Source organism: Ambystoma mexicanum, chromosome 7q (genome assembly GCF_040938575.1).
Source record: "Ambystoma mexicanum isolate Mex_15411 chromosome 7q, UKY_AmexF1_1, whole genome shotgun sequence".
Lineage (NCBI taxonomy): Eukaryota > Metazoa > Chordata > Amphibia > Caudata > Ambystomatidae > Ambystoma > Ambystoma mexicanum.
The window spans coordinates 993240381-993264113 of record NC_090941.1 but is presented as its reverse complement, the minus strand read 5'-3'; the positions used below and the strand labels follow the sequence as shown (position 1 = coordinate 993264113).

The following is a 23733-nucleotide window of genomic DNA, read 5'->3' as shown; positions in this document are numbered from 1 at the left end:
TTTAATCGAGGGCCTTCATAGCTTAGGTCCAAAATTAACTAGTGGCCAGCTAATCACAGTCTTTAGTCTAACAGGTGGTTTACTCCCTACTTTCACAGCTCCAGAACTCAAAATGGTTTCCTATGATAATTACTTCAGTACAAAAGGTCCGCTCAATCATTTGAACATTGAATATTTCTAATGGAATATTTTAGTTGGGTTTGAATGTCACGCCTTAACCCTTACCCTGTTTCTGATCATTGCCATTTGCGTTTCCTTTTGCTTCTTGGTCTCTGAACTCCAGCTCACCCGGTCCCTGCCTCTCATTGTACTGGGTCTTCTCTCCCCGCGCATTCCCTTCTGCTGGTCCTTTGCCATATTACCTTCTTCCCCCAAAGCTGCCATCTGTGTTTCTACCTTCCCTGACCGTGCTTCTTCAGTATTTGACGTAGGGAGAGAATTCCGCAGCGTAGAGGCTTTGCACTACACAAACTGTCATGAAGAGGTGATGCTGTACGGCTCCCCATGCTTTTTATACCAATTCTCCTTTCAATCAATACACTGTTTTTTTTATTGTGAGTCTTTCTTGTGCAATTGTTCTTTGTCAAAGGCTTTAATTAATTCATAGATTGAGCAAAACCTTTCAAAATTGGATTTTATTGCGGTTGAAATCTTCAGAGGTTCCGGCGCAAATCAGGTAGATTGTCAAAACATGCATTAACTTATTTGCCCATGGTAAATAGATTTGCATCCGTATTTAGCAACATGTGAGCAGTCGTAGTCTAAGGGGGGCAGTCAAGTGATATCCTTCGGAAAAAAAATGTAAAATGCGTGGTTAGAATAATGCTCCATTTTGTGGTGCAAAATGTGCATCAAATGCATTTTCTTTGTTGGGGGTGTCCCCCACACCCTATTTTTTACCCTTAAAAACCCACCCCAAACAAAATTAACCATTTACCCCACAAAAATATGCATTCGATGCACATTTTTTCGTTGGAAAACCCTTGATGGAAAAACCTTCGATGGAAATACTTTCGATGTAAAGACTGCATACCATAATAAACCAACCTGAAAATACATAAATCATTATATTAACATGTTGGGCAAAAAGAGTATTATTGTATCTTTATTTTCCCCCTCCTGAATGGAAGACTATAAAGTATTGTCAGCATAAATAAATTGTCTCTGGGTTTTACAACAGTTATGATATGTTATGATATGATATTTTATTTGTATTGCGCTCGAACACAGGTGTTTCAGAGCGCAACTAGGCAAGGGAGGAGAACAAGGGAGAACACAAAACAACAACGATCTTACTAGGCCATGTGACATTGAGAACGTGCAAGTGCATGGGAAAGGGAAAAGGCAAAAAGTGCAAGGAAGGGGGAGAGTGGAAATTGCGTAGCAGAGGAGAGCAGATAAATAAATAATAAATATAAATAAATGGAAAATGGAGGCAATAAACAGTGGTAGTGCAGCCAGCAAGTGGCAAGTGTTGTGTCTATGGCAGCAGACTGGGTAAATCAGATAAGTGCAGAAAAAGAAGGAAAGGGGGTAGCTGTATGGGTACAGATACAGTCCACAAGTGCAAGGGGTGGCCAGGAGGGAGGCAGTGCAGGAGGGTGGCAGGGTGAGCAGGTACCTGGGTCCAGGGGAAGAGGGTGGCCAGGTGCACATTACCAAGAGAGAGCAGGTCAGCAGAGGAGAGGGGGAGAGAAGGCAAAAGCAAAGAAGAAGGTCTTGAGGTGCTTCTGGAACCGGAGATGGCTCTCCTCAAGTTTTAGAGTGGCAGGGAGGCTGTTCCAGAGGGAGGCCCCAGCCAAGATAGGGATCTACCCCCAGCTCGTTTCTTTTAAAAACGACTGACCCTGAGTGAGTTGGAGGTAAGAGGAGCGAAGAGCTCGAGAGGAGGTATTTGCGGACGGATAGCTGAAGGTATTTTGGACCCAGGCCCCAGAAAGCCTTGTGGAAAAGGCAGAGGGTTTTGAATTTAATCCTTGCATCCACTGGGAGCCAATGGAGAGATTCCAGAGCTGGAGAGATGCGGTCCCAGGGCTTGAGGCCAAGGACAAGTCTCGCAGTCTTGTTCTGGATAAGTTGCAGAGGGCGGAGAGTAGAGGTAGGTAGATTTAGAAAGTGGCTGTTACAATAATCCAACCGAGAGAGAACCAGAGCTTGGGAGACAGTGAGCTTCTGAGGGAAGGAGAGGAAAGGCAGAGTACCTCTGATGAGGTGCAGTAGGAATTTTAACTTTTTAGAAACCTCAGAGATATGGGCGGAGAAGGAAAGTGTGGAGTCAAAGATGACCCGAGGTTCTTAGCCTCGCATGTAGGGGTAGGAGGAGGGCTAAGGGAGGCCGGCCAGAGAGTGAGGGAAAAGGATGGAGATGGTGTGCCGATATGGAGGATCTCAGTCTTGCTGGCATTCAGAAAAAGATCACTGGCGGCACACCAATCTTGAATGGCAGTTAGACAGTCGGAGATGAGAGAGGGAGAGGAGGTGGCTGAGGGCAGCCTGAAAATGAGTTGAGTGTCATCAGCATAGTACTGGAAAATTGAGCAGAAAACAGCAATGCAGTGGGCAAGAATTGCCAGTTATTGATTGAAAAGCCAGGCTGAGAGGTTAGACCCCTGGGGAACCCCACAGGTAGAGAGGAAGGTAGATGATAGGAAGGACCGCAGTTGGACCTGGGAGGGTCGATCAGAGAGGAAAGAGGTCAGCCAGGCCAGAGCCTGATCAGTGATACCCAGGTTATCACAGAGACGGTTGAGCAGGATGGTGTAGTTGACTGTGTCGAAGGCAGAGAAGAGATCAAGAATTATGAGGACAGACGGAATGTTAGAGTCCAGGTTGGAGAGCAAATCTTTACGGATGTTCAGGAGAGCAATTTCCGTGCTTCTGACCGCTCTGAAGTCAGACTGGTGGTCATGGAGACAGCCAACAGAATCTGAATGAAGGTTAAGCTGAGAGATGGCCAGCTTTTCCAGGAGTTTGCCCAGAAAGGAGGTAATGGAAATTTGGCAATAGTTATCCAGACAGACAGGAAGGATCAGCAGTGCGTTTCTTAAGAAGAGGATGCTCAAGGGAGTGCTTCAGAGGGGAGGGGGAGGATCCTGAGGCAAAGGAGTGGTTGCAAAAATCGGCAAGGGCCAGAGCGAGGGTGTCAATGTGGTCCTTGATGGTTTTAGAGGAACAGGGAGGAATCTGTTTTGATAAGGCTTTCATAGATCGAACTTGTCTAGCAACCTCATCAGGGGAGAAAATTGGAAAGGAGGAGAAGGATGGTGGTGGGGTGGTTAAAGGGGGTTCTTCAAGCACAGACTGAGAGGGAATAGGAGGGGCAGGGGAGGAGACGGTGAACATGATGTCCTGGGTTTTTGAGATCAAGTGCGAGGCAAGGGCATTGCAGAGAGCCTGGGAGGCAAGAGGAGGGGTGGAGACTGTTGCAGGGTTGGCAAGCTCCTTGCAGATTTTAAGGAGTTTGGCCGAGTCGTTAGATGCCACAGAGACACAGGCTTGAATGTGGGCTCTCTTAGTGCGGACAGAGAGTCGGTATTGCTTTTGGAGCAGGCGGCAGGCCAGTTGGTCAGAGGATGGGCAGGAGGCCCTCCATTTCCTCTCAGCTGCCCTACAATTACGTTTAAGTGTACCTAGGCCGGAGTCATACCAGGAATTGCACTTGGCTTTGGACTTCAAGCGGATCCTCATGACAGGGGCAAGAACATCAAGAGTATCAGAGATAGAAGAGTAGAGAAGGGACAGGGTTGTGTCGGGGTGTGAGTCAGCCAGAGGAGGAGGAGGGGGAGCGAAAGTGGCAGCGAAATCCTCAGCTGTCACACGCTTCATAGGTCGGATGTCTGAGAAAGTAAGTGGCAGTGTTGTGGTGGGGTTGGCTTGGGGGGAAGAGAGTGAGAGATGGGAGGAGAGAAGGCAGTGGTCACTCCAGGAGAGAGGCGTGGTCAGAGGGATAGAGAGGGGGAAGCAAGGGGAGATCAAGGCATCAAGTGTGTGCCCAGCAGAGTGCGTCGGGCCAGAGGGGAGGATAGAGAGGGAGAGGGAATTGCAGAGGTTGCGAAAGAGCAGAGATGAGGGACAGGGAGAATCAAGGTGGATGTTGAGGTCACCAAGGAGGAGGAGTTGAGTGGTTGAGGCCAGGAGGGAGGAGGAGAGGTCAGACCACTCAAAGCAAAAAGAGGTGATTTGACCGGGGGGCCGGTAGAGAGTAGCAACAGTAAGAGAGTGGTTAGGAGAGATTGAGAGTCTGCAGGCAAGGCATTCAAAAGAGGAGTAAATCTGAGCGGGAATGATAGTGGCAGGAATCCACCCAGGAAAGATCAGGGCTATGCCCTCTCCAGGTCAACTGGATCTGGGTGCGGAGAGGATCTTGTAGCCATCGGGGAGTAAACTGTCAAAGCTCGTGACAGAGCTGACCGTGAACCATGTCTCCGTGGCAGATGACAGAGGAGTGTTTGACAGCAGAGCGAGAGTTGAGTGGCAAGATGAAGAAGGTTGCCAGCCTTAAAGACATTCCGGGGAGGGGTAAAAATCAGAGGTACGACCCGCAGAGTTGTGGAGGTAGCCTGAATAGTGGCAGAGGAGGAGGAAAAAGTGGGCAAGGTAGCCAAGGAGTGAGAGGAGGGGACAGCTGGAGATGAGAGGAAGTTGATGAGGCAAGGGAAACTTCTATCGAAGAGGAGGATATTGGCCTGAGTACCTTGGACCATGACAGTGCCATTTATGTAGACATTAAGGATGACTCTGGAGGAGTCGAAGGAAGCCATGAGGACATCCCAGTGAGTGCCACCATTTATGGGTTAGGAGGAGACAGGACAAAGTACAGAGATCATATGGGAGGTCCATAGATCCGGCGAAGCAACAACAAAGATGATGTCGGTGAGGGTCTGTCTGGAAGAAGCGTTGGTATAGGTATCAGCAATAAGGAGACCAGGGTTGGAGGCAAAGATATCCTTTTTTAATTTCTTTTTACCAGACTTAGTGAGAAGGGAAGGATAGTTGATAGAGAAGCAGCTGGAATAGATGGAAGAAACAGAAAGCGTCATGATTGGAAAAGAGAGGAGGCAGAGGGAGGAGTAAGCAAGTCAAGCAGTGTTGAAAAATCACTGGGCTATCTGGCAAGCTAACTGTTATGTTATATTATGTTACGTACACTTGTAGAGCGCAACCTACACCAGCTAGGGCATCAAGGCGCGTTGGCGGTAAGGCTGAGAAAGGGTAGAAGAAAAACAGGAAGAGAACTAACAACACTTAAAGAATGGAACATGCATGACAAGGGCACCTGTTTAAAGTTATTATTTCACATGGCAGGCAGCGTGTTATCTACCCTTCCCATCTGTAATCGCCTAACAGTCACACTCTTTAAAGGGCATACCACAGCCAGTAGTCACACTCAATTGCCTACTCACTGCTGTGTCAGTAAATATTTTAAATGGTGTACTGCATCAAAAAGACAATCTAAAAAGGTGTTTGGCGGGCCCTAGTTAGACTCAGTACTGGCCTGTTGATTTGTTGTCCTTGAAATGAAAAAAAGAAAAAGAAGAGCACTGCTGTTTCAATCTGAGCTTGCACGCGTTGGGACAAGTAGATCCTAAGCCCAAAGCAGACCGGAAAGCCACTCTGGTACACCACACATTTTATCACTGGCATGGGCATTTGGTTTCCCAGATCTGGGATGCAGAGAGAATTTCTGTTGGATCCTGTTTCCCTGGAAACTAGCCCATTCTTACACTGTCTCTGAGACTATGCATTCTAATGCTAAAGCCACACATGACTCTCTTCAACGCCCCACTACTACCTCTACTAACATGACATCTGGGTAACTAGTAACAATTGCTTTGGCTAGACCATAAATCCAACCATGATTACACTTGGCTGGGTTCCACCCTAAATCCAATATTGCCCTCGTCATTGTAAAAGAAATATGAAACTTAGAAACAATGCCAAATGTTACATGAGCATCTAGGTGACGGATCATACATTAATGGGAAGCATAGCTTATTGACTATACATGTAGAAGTACCTGCCTCGCCATCCACGCCTCTAGAACAGCAGAGCATGTACCAAGAACCCCACTCTCATCTTATTCTGCGAAAGGGGTAGCTTCTCAACTAGTGAGCTGTGCATGTCGACCGATCACTACCACACTCAGTGTCAGCTTAGTAAAACCTAACACTATGTGCTTCCCATTTAGGAGATGTACTGACTATGCTGTGTCATTTTTCAGATACTCGTGTCTTTGCACATCCCTTACTGTGACTGGGTGTCTGCCACAAATAACCACTCCGAATGCTCAAGTGAAGTTGCAAGGGTGTTTCTTGGAAGTCTTGCATATTCAATCTATTGGGGTGCGGGGGATTTGGCTCTAGGGCCGTCCCTCACCCTCTATACTCTCCCTTGGGCTTAGTTGGGAAGGGGGTAGCCATGTCCCAACCCCCTATGCCCTTTAGAGTGAGGCAAGATGCATAAGAAGCACTATGATGGGCCAGGGGATATGGGGACGGTGAGAGGGACACCTCCCAGTTTAACATGACTCTACTCCAATATAACCATATATAGTCTATCCACATAGTACAGCACAAGGCACGAGCAGCATTGCTATTTTGCATAGATATTAGTAACCATAGGTAGAAGGGAAGGCCTGCGTAGTAAATGCAGCATTACATACACTAGGTCCAAATTGCGAGACAAGAGAAATCCCCAGCCATGCCCGAGCTCCCACGAAGACAACCCACACCCCCAGCCGCCACAACACATATTCATTGTTCTAACATTGTTGCAAAGATGTTCGAAACGAATGTGCCCTACAAGGCCGCAATCACAGAGCGGCACCTGGTGTGTATGTTATCTCACACTGGCCAAAGCATGACCCAGCCCATCCCCTGGCGACCACGAGTTATAGCCCATATAACTGAATAAAACTTAAGAACTCTGAATTCCATGGCACCGGGTGCCCTTTGACCACCAACCCCAAAGTAACAAGTCCTGAGATGTTCAAAGAGAACAGACAGGACACATTGTCGAAGCGACAAGCATGTGATTTGTATTGCAAGGTGCTGGGAGGGATAAATGACAGTTAAAAACGGGGGTGGTGACCTTGGAGCTGGATGGCGCCGAAGGGAGTGAGTGAAAGGTGTGTGTGAAGGGTAGAGTGCCCCAGAACCTCCTTTGCGCCCATCTTAAGGCCTGTCAAGTGCACAGTACGAGTGATAAAATAGTTGTATGGTAGGAGTATAATTAGTTTTCTGACCGTCGACGAGAGAAGAAGATGATCACTGCAGCACCCACGTGATGAAAGACGGACGGACTGGGCTGGAACCAAAAGCCTTGCATCCCTTATGGGGCAGGCAGATCCTGTATAGTTGCACACCATCCAGCCACGCAGGATTTTACCCTATGTATTGTGTCATGTATGACAATGTTTTACATTATAAGATTCTGCTTGTACTACTTTTCGGTAGAACGTTCTTAGCAGCAGGTTATTTGCTGTTGCTCTCATCTGTGTGTGAGATTAAAAACGTCTTATCCTTACAAGATCGACTTGGGCCTTTCTTCCATAGCGGGTTGTATTCTCTCTGGTGTGAGCGTTCCAGGGCTTGCCTTCAGCTCCCAGCACCCTATCGCGGGCGTCCTTATCACGATATGTTCTAGTGCAAGGTAACGGCTACTGTCTGTTGTCTCACTTAGGCTGCAGGTGGTTTTCCCTAAATCGGTGGCTGGCTAACTCCATATGGGCCTTCTAGCTCTCCCTATCCGAGCCCACTTAGTATTCTAGGGAGTTAGAGAATGGTGCCTTCTTTCACTGAGTGCTAACCGCTCACCATAGGCGACAAGTCTTACTTGACCCCCTCCTACTCTGGGTCTCAAGATGCTTTAATCCCACCCCTCTGTTATCACTGGGATCTCATGCGCTGCCTTCCAACCTCCATGATTTAATCTTACTTCACCTCCTACTTCATAATCCTTCCACTCACTCCTCTCACTACCGCCTACTCTCTCTGGTGTTGTCCTCTCTGCTCTTATGCTACCTCCTTACCCCTACTACTTCTCCTCTACTACTAACACCTTCCTGCTCCTACTCAGATACTACTTCCCAAACACTACCACATCTCTACCACCACCACTACCACCTTTTACTGTTACTACACCCCCACTACTTCTACTACCACTTCTTTGCTACTGCTACTCCCTGTCTCTCTCTACTTTTACTACCACTGTCCACTACCACTACTACCACCACCTACTACTACCAACTTTCACTCCCACCACTATTCCACTACTCTACTCCTACTGCACTCACTCCTTACTCCCATGCTCAAACACTCCACACACCCCTCTCTCCAACACATCTGCTCTCTTGCCGCACTTTCCTTCTCTGGTCTCCCGGGCGTTCTCCTCCGCCTCCTATCACCACACTAGGCCATTCACACATATCTTTTTAAATACCCCACCCCTCCCAGAATTGGTCACTTACCCTGTCCAATCACTTACCTTCCTTGGGTGGGTTACAGGGGAGGCTATGGGGAGGGCTCATAGGGGCTTGTAAGCCCCACCCCCTTTCCAAGGTCTTGCTGTTGCCCGTATTTCTGCTGTGATGATGGACTATAAGGGACTGATGTCCCTTACTTTTTAGGCCTTCTGATCAGCCTTTTGTTAGAACTAACCTTGGTAGGCAGGTGGAATCCAGGGTATGGCCTGCCTGGAGCCCTTTGTTTATTTCCCTGGTGTGAGAAACCAGAAGGTGTCTCACCCACTAGTCTCTCTCAGGTGGCCAGGGCACATTCTTCACCTTTGGATCCAGACCCTGGGGGTGGACCAGTGTGGGAGAATCACCTGGGTGAGGGGTCTTCGGGGAGTGTGAGTGGGACACTGGATGGCGAGACACAGTATCGTATCCCTCCCCGTAACACCTTTACCCCATCCTACCAGGAAGGATATGTGGGAACTTTACCCCTCCCCCTTTCCCTTCTCCAACACTTTCACACAGACAGCCCGCTGTGGAAGAAATCAGACTCACACCCGAGCAGTGTACCTGACATGTCCCGTTACTATGGTTAGGCAATTACTGACAATCGCTCACACCTGACTTCCATTAAACTTCCCCACACGGATAAAAGGTGGAGCACAAAAGCACACTCTGAGTGAGGCAAAGCACACAAAGGAACAGCAGTTCCGAGTTGGCAGCTGAACGAGGGGAGAAAGACGACAAACCCAGAAGTGTTCATAAGAATGGAGATACCTTGACATTTTCAGTAAGATGCTGTTACTTTCAAGAAACCTTCAAAGCAGAAAGCGTAAGGCCAGAAAACCAGAGTGAAGAATCCTGCATTGTGTGTCGAAGATAACGAGGGCCCTACTGCTTAACTGAACAGGGTGTCGAGGAGCAGCAGTCGCTGTGGTATCGTCCTTAGCTTCCAGAACAATGAAGCAATAGAGAGATCAACACATCCGGTCAGTTGGGGAGACCGATGCAAGACCGGTCTGTGTTGAAGTCAAGGTTGCAAGCAGCAACATTGAATAACGAGCGCTGCAACGAACATTGTTAAACGCGTGTGATGAAAGACGCGTGTAAATATAAACTGCTGATGAATGTTTGAACTTGAGAAAGCAAGATACGATACTGTTGACAGAGTGGTCCGGCACCATGGACGTGCTCACTCGAAGGACTCTGTAAGGTATCCCGCCATGAGAAATGAAAGTAGAAGATTGATGAAAACAATTGTGTGAAGCAAATCGAAGTGGTCCTGCGATGGTGTACACAAAACCCATCGCACGTTCGAGAGTCTTCGATTTTGATACTAAGAGGATCCGAGTCCGAACGAGGGAGATCCATATCAAGAGGATCCAAGCCCAAATGAGGGAGATCCATGGTCCAAGACCGAACGAGCAAGACCAAGTGTGAACATTGTGATAAAAGGGGGTCTTCGCCTGAAGGAGGAAGACCCATGATGAGCATTTAAAGCGAGAACTTGTGCATGTGAAAATCCTAATATGAATGGAACTTTGAGATTTGTTTATTACGACAGACCCTCTGCAGTAAGAGACTGTTATCACAAAAGAGGCTTGAGCAAAAGGCCCTGATGTCTGTGCTTTGAACTGTATCCTCGTGGCCGAGAAGCCAGAGTGTGTGCGAAGCTCGAACGTGCCACCTTGCCCCGTGCTGAAAACGTGGGGAAGGGAAGCCAACTGATCAACCTTCCTGACATAATATTTCTTGAACACTTTTCTTTGTTGCATACATTATCGTCCCACACCGTTTTGTATTTAGAAGTAAGGATTGGCAATGGGTTTATTAGTATAGGCCCTTTTATTTTGACAGAGACTCGACTAGGACTATGTTATTATAATTTGATGGTCGTAGCTTGCTCCCATCCTTAGATTTAGGTTGGATAGGCATTCAACCAACCCATTGAAGTTCAATAAACACCCCTGAACTGAGATTACTTGAGTCTGTCTTCACTGTTTTATACCATGCCTTCCTTACACTGGTGGTTTAGAAGGTTCCTTTCCCTGGGTAGGCTCCAGTCATGGATGCTGCGTTGACTCGTAGAGCCTCTGCGGCGACCTTCGGTTTCGTGGCCAGTGTAATGCCGCTCGTTGAATCCCGCGCCGTCCACATTGCCAAGAAGTCCCACTTTCAACTCTTCTTCCTCAAAGGAATTCTCCCTTTTCTCACTTTCCCCCAGAAGCTCAATGTTACCCGAGGCCTGGTTCTGTGTAATAGCCTTCTCCTAAATCTACCTTCTTCCACTTTACGACCCCTCCAGCTAATCCAGAATAGGGCACTGAGACTTATCCTTGGCCTGAAGCCCAGGGACATCATCTCTCCTGCCCTAAAAACTCACTGGCTATCCCGGTGGCGACACAGATTAAATTAAAATCCCTCTGTATCATCCACAAGGCGGTCTGAGGTCTGGGACCACGCTATCTGCCACTTTCTCTTACTCTCCCTCTAGACCAACTCTCTATGTTAATGTTAATGTAAAAGGTTATTTGTACCATGCACTATCACCACCAGAGTGGTCCCCTGGCGCTCTGGCGGCTCTGAAAAAGGGAAGGGGGGGGTGAGTTAGTGGGTTAAGCTGGAAAAGTGCAAGAGAGCGGTGATGTGCTGTTGTCAGCCTCAGCCCCGTGGGTCCATTGGCTGGGCTTGGTTTGTTTTGTTGTTGCAGTGTAGTGAAGTTTGTGCGGATTATTGTGTTGTAGGCTTGTGGTTGTGTTTGGTTAGAGTTTGAGAGGTGTATGCAGAGGGGTGAAATTGTTAGTGGATCACTTAATTGGCATTGCTGTCCTTGCGATTATGTCTAGGTGTGATGCTTGCTATCTTTCACTATTCCATCTGAGTGTGGCATTTACTAATCTTCAATATCCTATCTAGGTGTGACACAGGCTAAAGCTAAGCATTCCATCTCAGTGTGGCACATTCTAACATTCACAGTTTCATTTAAGTGTGGCACATGCTAAAATTCACATTTCTATCTGACACAGGCTAAGGTTAAGCATTCCATCTAGGTCCATCTAAGTGTGGCACATGCTAACATTCACAATCCTATCTAGGTGCGGCACAGGCTAAAGTAAAGAATTCCATCTAAGTTTGGTGCATGCTAACATTCATAATCCTATCTAGACGTGACGCAGGCTAAAGTTGAGCATTTCATCTAAACCCATCTAAGTTTGGCACATGCTAACACTCACATTCCTATCTAGATGTGACGCAGGCTAAGGTTAAGCGTTCCATCTAAGTCCATCTAAGTGTGGCACATGCTAACATTCACAATCCTATCTAGGCGCGACGCAGGCTATAGTTAAGAATTCCATCTTAGTGTGGCACATGCTAACATCCACAATCCTATCCAGGTGTGACGCAGGCCATAGTTAAGCATTCCATCCAAGTGTGGCACATGCTAACATTCACATCTCTATCTATATGCGACGCAGGCTAAAGTTAAGAATTCCATCTAAGTGTGGCACATGCTAACATACACAGTTTTAGTTAAGTGTGGCGCATGCTAAAATTCACAGTTTCATTTAAGTGTGGCGCATGCTAACATTCACATTTCTATCTAGATGTGACGCAGGCTATGTTAAGAATTCCATTTAAGTCCATCTAAGTATGATACATGCTAACATTCACAATCCTATCTAGATGTGACGCAGGCTAAGGTTAAGCATTTCATCTAAGTGTGGCATATGCTAACATTCACAATCCTATCTAGATGCAACCTAGGTCAATCTTCACAGTTCTCTCAAGGTGTGGCACTAGTTAATAGTGGCAAGTAAGTTAGTGTGTAATGCAATGCAACATTTACAGTCCAGCCATGGATATAGGCTGGTGGTCACAAATCTCTCTAAGTATGCATGGTATAAGTCTATGGCAGTCTACGTTATGGAAAGGTAAGGTAGAGTGGCGGGTGCTTTCTGGAGTAGAGTAGTTGCTCTACACCCCACCCAGGGTTTTGTTTTGTTGGTGTCTGTTGACTGCTGGCTTTATTGGCTTCCCCTGCTGACACCTGCAGATACATCTTGGAGCCTCCATTGTTGGAGTCGCCCTTTGCCTCGTGGCCCTTAGCCTCGGGGGCTGCCAGGCAGCGGCTGCCTACAATGCTGGATTATATGGTGGGGGAACATCAATCACCGTGCAGGGGCAGTCTGGGGGGCGGCTAGGGCCAGAGCAGGAAGCGGGCTGTGGCTGTTAATTATGCCGCGCTCTGCATGTTCCCAAGAAATAAAGCTTGTAAAAAACAAGTTGTTATGTGGCTGGAGTGGGTCAGCGACACTCACCTCAGACGTACAATGGCAGAAATGGCTTCCGCTCCGAAATTTCATCGGGGTAGAGTGCCTCGTGTTGTGTGTAAGGAAGGCACCAATCAATGCACTGGGGAAGTCAGGGGGGTTGGATGGGCCGGAGCAGGAAGCGGGCTGTGGCTGTTAATTATACCGCGCTCTGCGTGTTCCCAAGAAATAAAGCTTGTAAAAAACAAGTTGCTATGTGGCTAGAGTGGGTCAAGGACACTCATCTTGGGCGTACAATGGCAGGAATGGCTTCCGCTACAAAATTACATCGGGGTAGAATGCCTCGTGTTGTGAGTAAAGCGTTTTGCTAAACAGAGGGCCAGAGGCCAATCACTTTCTTCATCTGGCTCCCTCTTATGGAACAGCCTCACCCTTCCTCTTTGTCTTGAACAGGACTTCCTTAAATTCTTTAAATTCCGGAAGCTCCTCAAGTCTTTCCTCTTCACCTCCTCCTTCCCTTCTTCCCTCCTCTGCTAATCTCACAGCTGCTGTGATTGGTTACCAGGGCCCTTATGTATCCTCGAGGACCTAGACTCCCACACCCAATCGCTCCAGCCTCTGCCTACCTCTCAGCACTTGCCTCGGCACCCACCGGCCGCAATCCTGTAGGCCTGCACTTTCTACCCAATGCTGCTCCAGGCCGCATAGCACTTACCATACTATGCACTTCATGTGCTGCTCACCCACGAGCACGGACTTTGCAGCAGTTACCCCAGCCCCACTTCCCCTCTTCTCGCTGCACTTGCACGTTAAGAATACTCACAAGGCATAGTAAGTTTGTCTTTTATCTTACACTGTATTCATTGTTTTTCTATCTCATGTTCCCTTTGTGCTGCCCTGTGTGTGCTTTGAAACAGAATTGAATTACTGTATAAGCACCTAACAAATGCACAATACATACATAAATAAATAAATATTCTGTGATTAAATTGGATATCAAACCCAAAGGAAGAGCAATGAAAGAAATTGAAATAGGGTAGCTTGAATTAATTTATTATTTCACATGGCATGAAACTTTACGCACCTTTCCAATTTCTAATCACCCACCAGCCGCACCTCCTAGGAAACAACAATCACCCAGATAAGTCTGCATCCAGCTCATGTTAATCACACTTTAATGTGTTTACATTTAAAACCAAGACAAAGCACAACGGGGCTCATCTGAGGTCCAAAGTTCCTCTTGAAAACTGGAGACAGCGAATCACTGCGAGCGCAGCATGTGGTTGCTCCGACAAGACTGGAGACAGTGAATCACTGCGAGCGCAGCGTGTGGTGGTTCCCACAAGACTGGAGACAGCGAATCACTGCGAGCGCAGTGTGTGGTGGTTCCCACAAGACTGGAGACAGCGAATCACTGCGAGCGCAGTGTGTGGTGGCTCTGACAAGACTGGAGACAGAGAATCACTGCAAGCGCAGCGTGTGGTGGTTCCCACAAGACTGGAGACAGCGAATCACTGCGAGCGCAGCGTGTGGTGGCTCCGACAAGACTGGAGACAGCGAATCACTGCGAGCGCAGCGTGTGGTGGTTCCCAAAGACTGGAGACAGCGAATCACTGCGAGCGCAGCGTGTGGTGGCTCCGACAAGACTGGAGACAGCGAATCACTGCAAGCGCAGCGTGTGGTGGTTCCCACAAGACTGGAGACAGTGAATCACTGCGAGCGCAGCGTGTGGTGGCTCCGACAAGACTGGAGACAGCGAATCACTGCAAGCGCACCATGTGGTGGCTCGGTCAAGACTGGAGACAGCGAATCACTGCGAGCGCAGCGTGTGGTGGCTCTGACATTGGCTTTTCATTAACCCAGATTCTCAATCCGTGGAGGAAAACTGGTCCATTTCCTGCACTGCGTGGAGCAGTTTGTGTGCTTGTGTAATGTGTCGCTGTTAAGTGAGTGGTTGTACAGTATGTGAGATCTGGTCTGCGCACGCACATGTGCTAATAACATTCTGGTGAGGAACTAATATAACAGTTGCATAAAAAGAAGGGAGTTGTGCACAGACTCTCCTACTCCTGTGTAGCAGGTTTAAAGCAGGCCTGCAAAACAAGGACGCAGACACTTTAGGGGCAAACCCATTTGAGCAAAGAAACTGATGCTGCACTGGCGCCTCAATCCTCTTGCTGCTTCTGCACAATTATGCCGAGGGAGGCCAGCGTTCCTGCTGCATACAGCCTTTCCACATCTTATCAAAGACATCCAGTAAGAGGTTAATGCACCGTTATACCTCATCCAAAAGAGGGTCTTTGTGCACACGCTAGGTCCAGGATTACACTGAATATTAATGCCTTCTCAAAGGTCTCCTGCTGCCAAAACAGTTTCCTGTTAGAAACTAAAACCTCTCCGTGTCCAATGAATGTTGACATTGGATAGGTTCCTTGCAATGCAATATGAGAACTGTTTGGGTCATATCTGAGCATTGGTCTACCGGCCAGGTCTGGGCTACTGCAAGAAAATTAAAAAAGCCTCGCAGTGAGATTTAAAAAAAAATGAATGCATTGCTTTTAAACTTAATGAGCTTACTGCAAATACAAAACTCCCTTCCTGCAGTTATAAACATGCCTCCTTAACAAGAGTTCAACAGAAAAATAAAACGTAGTCAGACTTCTGTGCACGAGCCTCATTCACCAATAGTAATGAAAGTGGAGATGTTTAGAGCCAGGGGCTGAGAAGGGCTGGGGCTCCCATGAGGCTTCACCTTTGACTATGCTAGCCAGAGCTCCTTGTAGTTCAAAACCCATGGAGAGCCCAAGGCTCCTGACTTCTGATAGGCATTCCCTTCTAGTCTTAAATAATCAGGGACCCCTGTAAAGCAAGGGTGGTGTTAGGAGGTGGGTTACATTCATTGGCATAGTTTTCAGAGTCAGTGTCATCATCATGCCCCATTACAAAATGCCGCAGAAGATTTGAATTGATAACCGCTCTCATTATCATCTGCTCCCATTCCTCCAAATTGCCTCTAGCATCTTTGCAGGCAGCACCCAGACCAAGATCGTGAACGGGATACGGCACAGATTCAAGTCGGTGTGCCCTGCTCGACTCATCGAGTCGGTCTCAGTAAGAGAAGCAGCCACTGAGAACCTCTGTGGGACCCAGAGTGCCAGGGGTTCCATCAGTGCCCCGACCGCAGTGACAGCGGCAACTCTTGCTCTAGCAGCATCTGCTTGTCATTCATGGACTCAGCAGCAATCGATGACAAAGGTAGCATTTAGGCATCCATCTGCAGAGTGGGATTTATGTGATCACTGCGCTGCCTAAACAAAAACCGCGAGACCAGTGATCACACGGATCACTTTTTCCCGAATCTCCAACCGCCTTCTCCATTACCTCCCTACTTACCTTTTGGCGGCACACTTCTGTGTCTGCCGACAGCTCCCCTCTTTCCCTGCGGCGTCAGTTCCCTTCCACTAATGTGGCTCGGAACTAGGGCTACAGGGTCCTTTTTTCTTTTGTTTTTTACTTTTATTTTGTCTTTATTGGCCCCATGTAATGGAAGCGGGCGAACACCCTGGCACCCGGCGAGCACATTACAGCAAAAAAGAGGAGCCGGGGACACCCCAATAGCCCGCTCCCTTTATTCTGTGTAATGGGAGTCCGAATTTGTGTACGGCGCAAAGGCGCAGTCTTGAATAAGTCTGAATTTTTTAGTCAACATTTTGCTCTGATTCCGCAGAGCGGCCATCACTTTACCATCTAGAAGAAGAGAAAAATGCCTAATACCGTCAACAAATTAGGGGAGGTACTTTAATACTGTCGGTGGCCAATAGCCACAAGACAGACGCTCTTGGTATGGTTATGACGGCTGAGAAAGTTTGAAAGAGGCTGGGGTTGGAGTGTCTGGTATCACATATAGGGCCCATGGCGATGAGTATGGAGCCTGTATAAGTGCCAGTACATCCTCTGATATGTGTTTAGACTAACAATAACATCTCTTTTTGAAGATGAAGGTTCTTGATGACCAGATCTGAGTAGTTCTCTTGTTCGGCAATATCAATGGTCTTTGGTAGCTTAGGCCTAGGACTTTGTATCAAGGTTTCAAGTACAGGCAGTAGAAGTGATGCCACTTTCAAGTTCTAAGATCTTTGAGCACTGTTAGTTTCATCAGCTCTTCCTTATGTTTTAAGGCCCAGGATGCCATGTGTTATTGATTATTAGTTTAAAGCTGTTAAGATTGGCAGAAAGATCTGCCAATGAGAAGGGAATGATGACAGAGAGAGATTCTAAAAAAGGTACTCCATTCCAGTCTTGGCAAGGAGAGAAAGGGAGTGCAGACTTGCTGATGATCACTTTAGTAGCAAATTGGACGGAAAATGCTCTAGCTCTGTGATTTATTCAGATCAGAGGAAGCCGGGATGCTACTGTAATATTGATGGGTTAGGAAAAGTTGTTGCTCTTATTTACTCATCAGCAACAAATCTACTGGGAAATGCAATCATGGGAATTATGTATGTGGTCATACAATAAATAGAGTAGCCAGTTCTGATATGTTTTATGCAGCTGACATTCAAGGCACCAAGCAGGAGCTCACAGTCAAGTAAATGGATACGATTTAACCACTGTTGCATAAAAACAATCATTGATCTTTAAGCAATATACAACCTTGAATGTTGTCTTTGTGGCATGAGCCACTCTGTACTTTAAGATCCTTTCCAACACTATTTTAAAACTCAATGGTCGACCATTAGTAGCCATGCATGGCACTATTGTCACCAAAACCTGTTGAGGACACAAGCTGTTTCCAGACAGAGTCAGAGCCCTACACACACAACTGCAACGGTGAAAACTAGAATTTAAATTGAAACATGTGAAACAAAAGTTCATCATTGTCGCATTCATGGCTGCACTTAACTCAGCCCACTCGTATATTTGCCTCCAAGAACCTTCCACCCATGGGCGTCGGACAATCTTACTTTTGTGGAACCTTGCCTTATATATTCCACTATGTCACTATGAAACGTTGTACAAGGGTGAGAAGAGGCTAATGGGTCTACTCAGCCCTCACAGTTTTGCAAACCAAGTGTGAACCCAATCTTAAAGGTAAAACAAGCACAGTTAAGAGATATACCTCCTTCACCTTTTGTGGTAACGTGGGCCGAGGGAAGGCAATACTCTAAAGAGGGGTGTCAATGTGAAACAACTGCACCCCAAACAGCAAAGTATAACAGTCTAAATTAAAGGAATGTCCAATCAAAGTTCTATAACATATGTATGGGGCTGATTTACTAAGCTAAAAGAAAAAGTGTAAGTTACACTTGCACCAAAAAATGGCATAAGTTCTACTTACACTATTTTGTTTGGGCTTAGTAAATTTAGTCTTAATTAAGCCACTTATTTAGCTCAGTGAATCAGCCATATATATACCCTTCTGTGGGCGATAAAGGATAGCACCCATATGGGGTGGTGCAGAAGGAATTTCTGCACCCTCCTTTTTCTGCCCTTCCTCGAAGACTTTAAGATTATGGGTCTTCCCACTTTTCTCACACATTCTCCACAGCTCTAAGATCTTCAACCGCTTCCCTACCTTTGAACACTTGTGCTTTTTAGTTTAAAAAGTATGCAGGTTTTCCAGCATGCCCTTATCATAGATACCCTCAGTAGGCCAAGAATTGAGCATTTTGCCCTTAGTTTCCTGCAGCCATTCCAGGTGGTACCTTAAAATCTTCACCTTATAGCCAGGGAGTATCTGACACAGATGATTCAGTGGAGTCTCCATACTACACCCCCAATTTAAGCAAAACAAGTTCACAAAAAATATCAAAGAAGCCGAACCTGTGGCACAAAATGTCCACCCAAGGAACCCGCGTTTTCCCCTTCCCAGTTTCTTAGTCTTCCCCCAAAATCACTCACTGTGCTCGCTTTCACGTCAATCACCTTGCTTAGCTATTTACTTTAATTATACTCTTACACAAAATACAGCATCTTTATCCAAAAAGCACATGCTGGCCAATGTAGCTGAGATATCTCCTTCACTCGAGCATAGAAGGAGCACAATGTTTTCCACTGCGACCTTGCTGCTCTCGCTCTCTTCATCACTAGTACAGTATTTTCTCCTACAACACCGTCTTTTGCTGACTACAGGAAGATTACCTTCACTACTTCGACTAACCAAGAAAAGCTAGGCGGGGGCTCCGACCACACAGTCAATACAAAATGAAAGGTGCCAAGGGTATACTTCAGGAAAGTATCTAAGGGTGGGTGTTATGTCTTACCTATCCTGGTTCATTAGCTGTTTCCTAAGTATATGTGAGCCTGTGCCTGGAATGCTTATATTATAGTGTTCCATCTAGAATGTTTTGGTGTGAGTGCCAAGGTTCTCCCTGTTCAGTTGGAAAATGAGCTGAACAGCCCTCCCAGCCCCCAAGGTGAGCGTGCCCCATGTCCTGCATGACTGAGTATTGAGCGACATTTATAGTGATTTTGGTGGGCAGCGCTGCTCACTTTCATTTGTTCTGCATCTGCCAAAGCAATGGCTTCTTAATATATGAAGGCATAGGCGCATTTTTAGTTTGGCGCTTCACAAGAAGTCAATGGCGTGTTATTGGCAGAGCAAGGGGTCGGGGGAACAAAAGAGAGACTCTGCTTATCAGCAGTGCAAGTGGCTCCAGCGATAGTGCGCATAGAAGTAGCCGGGCATTTGACATCACGCTCAGGTTCATAAGACTTTTACAAGCTGCGTTTGAAAATGCTGTAAAAAGGAGTGGCTGCAAGTCATATTAACACTGAGTAGGAGTTAAAGGCGCAGCTGGATTGACTGTTCATTACCTTCGGGATTACTGGAACGTTAAATGTACTGCAATGACTGGAGGATGCATTTCAAGGCTATCAAAATGAAAGCGGCAGGCATTTATTTTCTATTAGCATTTCCATTTTGTCTGATCGGATCTTCAGGAAAGTGTTTCTGCCTTTCGATTTTCTTGACAGTGTAATGTGCGAACTCAAAATGTTTTGCCTTATGTACATTGCAATTTTTTTTTGTGACATTGGCATTTTATTGAGCTGATATTTAAGAGTTGAAAGCAACATGCAATGTACCCATGCAACGTTTCTTTATATTGTAAATGCAAAGGCCATCACATGCTAAAATGTTGTTTGGAAAATGAAAATGAAGGCAATGCATCACTTTGGGAATGTGATATATGAAAACATGGGTCACATTTTGCAGGCATTGTGGTGTAGTTTTTATGGTTTGTTATATGGCATTCCATAACATGCTTCTGGGAAAGGAGTTTCCTGTTTTTTGTGCCAATCGCGTTGGCAGGAGTGTTGATTTACAGTGGCCATGTGCTGTGGGTCTCTTTATTGGTGTGAATATAGTTATTCGTGTGTGCCAAACTGTAAGCATGAGTGTTACCCAAGGGTGGGCAATTTAATTATTTTTTGGAGCCATATGGTGGCTATGTGCCAATAAGCAGTGTTTTATTATGGTGCCAATGTGTTTTGTTTGGCAAGTGTTTTAGTAATTACATTGGACCTAAAGTTATGGTGCCAATGTTGGTTATTGGCAAGTTTTAATTGGAAATGGCTATGGCACCAATGTTTTTAGCAGGTTTTAAGTGGTAATGGAATGGAATTAATGCAACCAAAAGAAATGGCAGGTAATAAAATGTATAGTTTAGTTTGCAGTAAGTAACCCACAGTTACATATCAACAAAGACTCTGCAGGCATAACATTTTGAACTTTTATTGCGGCGCACCTACTTTTCGGATTATCAAAATTTGTTATGCTGAATTTGTCTTGTTGTTTTTGTGTGGATATTGTGAGTGCCATAGAACTACTGCATTTCTTTGATATGTTCACTTTGACAATGTTTTTATTAACCTAACAATTTTTCCACAGGTATATATCAAAACTGAACTTTGCAAGCATGATTTTTGGGACTCGCTATGGTGGTGTAACTTAAAACGTTTTATATTCCCAAATTTTTCAAGCTGAATTTGTTCATTAGTTTATTTAACAAACTGTGTAGGTTATTAATAAGTCAGCTGTGTGATTGTGGTTGTGTGAACGTCTGTTTGCCAGTATGAGAGAATGGTTTGCTCATTGTCTAGTAATAGGTTAGTTCCTTGACCTTTAAGCATGCCTATGTTTAATATGCTTAGTTGTGGCGAGCATTCTCTTGTTCAGGTAGTGAACTTACATAGGTTCAAATGTTAATGTGCTCAGTGGTGAGCATTGGTGTTTCAAGGTTAGTAGCTAGGTTACAGACCTGGTTTTATGTTGGCACATTTTTGTGTCAATGTGTTAGTTAGTTAATGATTGATCATTTGGTTGGGTATCAACATTGGTGCTATTTGTCACCGTTAATGTGGTTGGTGCTCAGCAGGATGTTATGTGGAGGCAATTTGTGTCTCTAAATGATATGCATTAGGCAGATAGAGGATATTAACCCTGTAGTTTCTTTCGAGAAGCTTTTGATGTTGGAGAATGTTGTAACAGGGTTAATGATATGATGTAGGTGGTCAGGTTTGTTTATTAGATTGTGGGCTGGTTCCCTGTAGCTGAGTTCCATAAATGGCCATTATGGTTCTGGTGAGTGTCTTGTAGTGGATTAGCTATTTTTAGCTATATCATGGAATTGGAAGGGAATAGCATATGACTATTAGTGGTTTGCTGGATGGGATATGGAAGGATAGTTTTTTTAGATATATTGTCCATTTATGACTTTTCCTTCTGTTTCCTTCCTTCATTGTATTGTCATGTAAGGGGGGAGATGTGTTATGTCTTACCTATCCTGGTTCATTAGCTGTTTCCTAAGTATATGTGAGCCTGTGCCTGGAATGCTTGTATTATAGTGTTCCATCTAGCATGTTTTGGTGTGAGTGCCAAGGTTCTCCCTGTTCAGTTGGAAAATGAGCTGAACAGAGGGGGGACCGGTGGATGCTTCCCTCCCTTATAATCCTGTCTTACGTGTAACTTGTTACCTGTGACTTATGTACCACGAACCCACTAAATTCTTTTAACCTAACCTGGTCTCCTGGCTCATCATTTCAACGCCCCTACCTGCGTTGTAACAGTGGGCTTATCATAAATTGCCACCTCACCCCGAGGTGATGGCTCAAGTCAACCTGACAAGCAAACTGAATGGTATCATGACAAACCTCACAATGGACATGCTGGTGGGGATACCACCTCACATCTCTAAAATAGCAAACTAGGTAAAAATATAAACAAAGGACTTACAACAAAAGACAGTTCACTTACCTGCAAACCATTCACCCTTGCAATCCCTGTAACCTAGGCTAACTCGACACATAAACTCCAATTCTACTCTTACCAAACCCCTTAAATCAAAGAAACAAACCTCTTTTTCCCCCAATTTCCTCCTTGATTTCCATTCCAAAAGTGCACTCATGTGAACCCAAAGCGCTCCAGAGTGGGACTCTTTCAATTCGCTCTGCACAGCTGGACCACGGCGCCATGCCTCCGGGGAACAGACCAGCCTTTAACAAATATGGCGCCTGTAAAGCTCTCTTTTTTTCACCTTGCACTGAAGACTGGTCCACGCATAGAAGTGATGCAGCCGAGTTGTGCGGACAGGAAACCCCCAACTTCTCAGAAAGACTTGGGCCCACCCAGGGACACCCAATGTGCAGAGGGGCCTTTAATCACCTTAACCCAAAGCAGGCCCACCACGTAAGAAGCGAATGCACGTTTATACGGAAAGCAAGTTTATTGTACAATCGCCGTAAGGGGCTAGATGATTCTATAGACTCAAACTAACCCAAGTCTCCCTGACTACACAAGTTGACACATTATATACATTTTTGAAACAGTTAAAACATTCCCATATTTTTTATTACAAACCACCACCCCCCCAACATGATTGGTCAAAACCTATTCAAAAGAGTTCCAAACTTTCTCAAATTCTCCCCTACTCATGTAAACATAATTCATTACAAGTCCCAGCTGGCCTGAGACCTCCTAACTCCCGACATAATTGCACATGGTTTGCAAGAGTACTTCAGCAATATGGGAAGGGGAAGAATAAATAGGTTCCCTTTGAACTGGTGATAACCCTCTCAACCACTCCGACTTGCTGGCATCCTCGGAACACTGTACTCTAAATGACTACCAATTCAACATGCATGCCCTCCGGTGACATCCTGAGAAAACAATCGAAACCCATGAAGTATCGGTCAACTCTGTCCTCAGGCATCTGCTTCACCCTAGGATTTATTGGTGGTCAGAAGCAAATAGCCTGATTCCCCTGAAAAATGAATAACAGACTCCCATGCACTTCAAAAGATTGCATCTTCTCCCTGCGATACTGCCAAGCCATAAAAACCCTGGGCTGGCCTGTTGGCTGACCATCTGCTTAATGTCGCGGTTAATCATGACCTTTCCTTTGGTCTCCAAACCCTGCAAAACCAGTTTTTCCCAGTCACTCAGAATTCACCACGCAAACTTTGACTGCAAAGTTTAACCAATTTATGAAAAGAGCACACTGCATATAGATTTGTAAATTCTCCATGTATGTACTTTAGTGCATGGATGTTTAATAACTACCATTTCTTCTTCACAGTAGGTTCTTCATGACAAATCCCCTTCCTCGCATGCATATTATGAAGCTCCTCGTCGCCCAGCTTGCAGGTGCTTCGTGGCACTCCATACCCAGATTGTATTTATATTTAATTGGTGATTTTGACATTCATCATGCTGCGTGCATGCAAATCTTAAATGTATCAACTTAACGACACAAAGTAACACAGATCCCATTGTCATTAACTCTGCTGGATACATATAAAATTGCAACATCTCATCAACTTCGCTGCTCCCCCAATCACAAATATGGTACCCCGCAATGTGAACCCCTCTTTCTCATTGGGACCTTTCCTGACAACTCCAACACATGTTATAAGCACAAGGACAAATTTGACATAGGGCCAAAAACATACATTTTCAATGCATTTTTGCTCCAGGGCAAACTCTGCCCTAGTTGTACACCCTGAATA

At 45.8% G+C, this 23733-nt stretch overlaps 1 protein-coding gene across 2 annotated transcripts in view; it reads left to right on the top strand.

The window, feature by feature from the left end:
• P4HA3 (prolyl 4-hydroxylase subunit alpha 3) overlaps positions 1-23733 on the top strand; it is a 356959-nt gene that overhangs the window by 195049 nt on the left and 138177 nt on the right. The gene's annotated exons all lie outside the window — the stretch shown is intronic.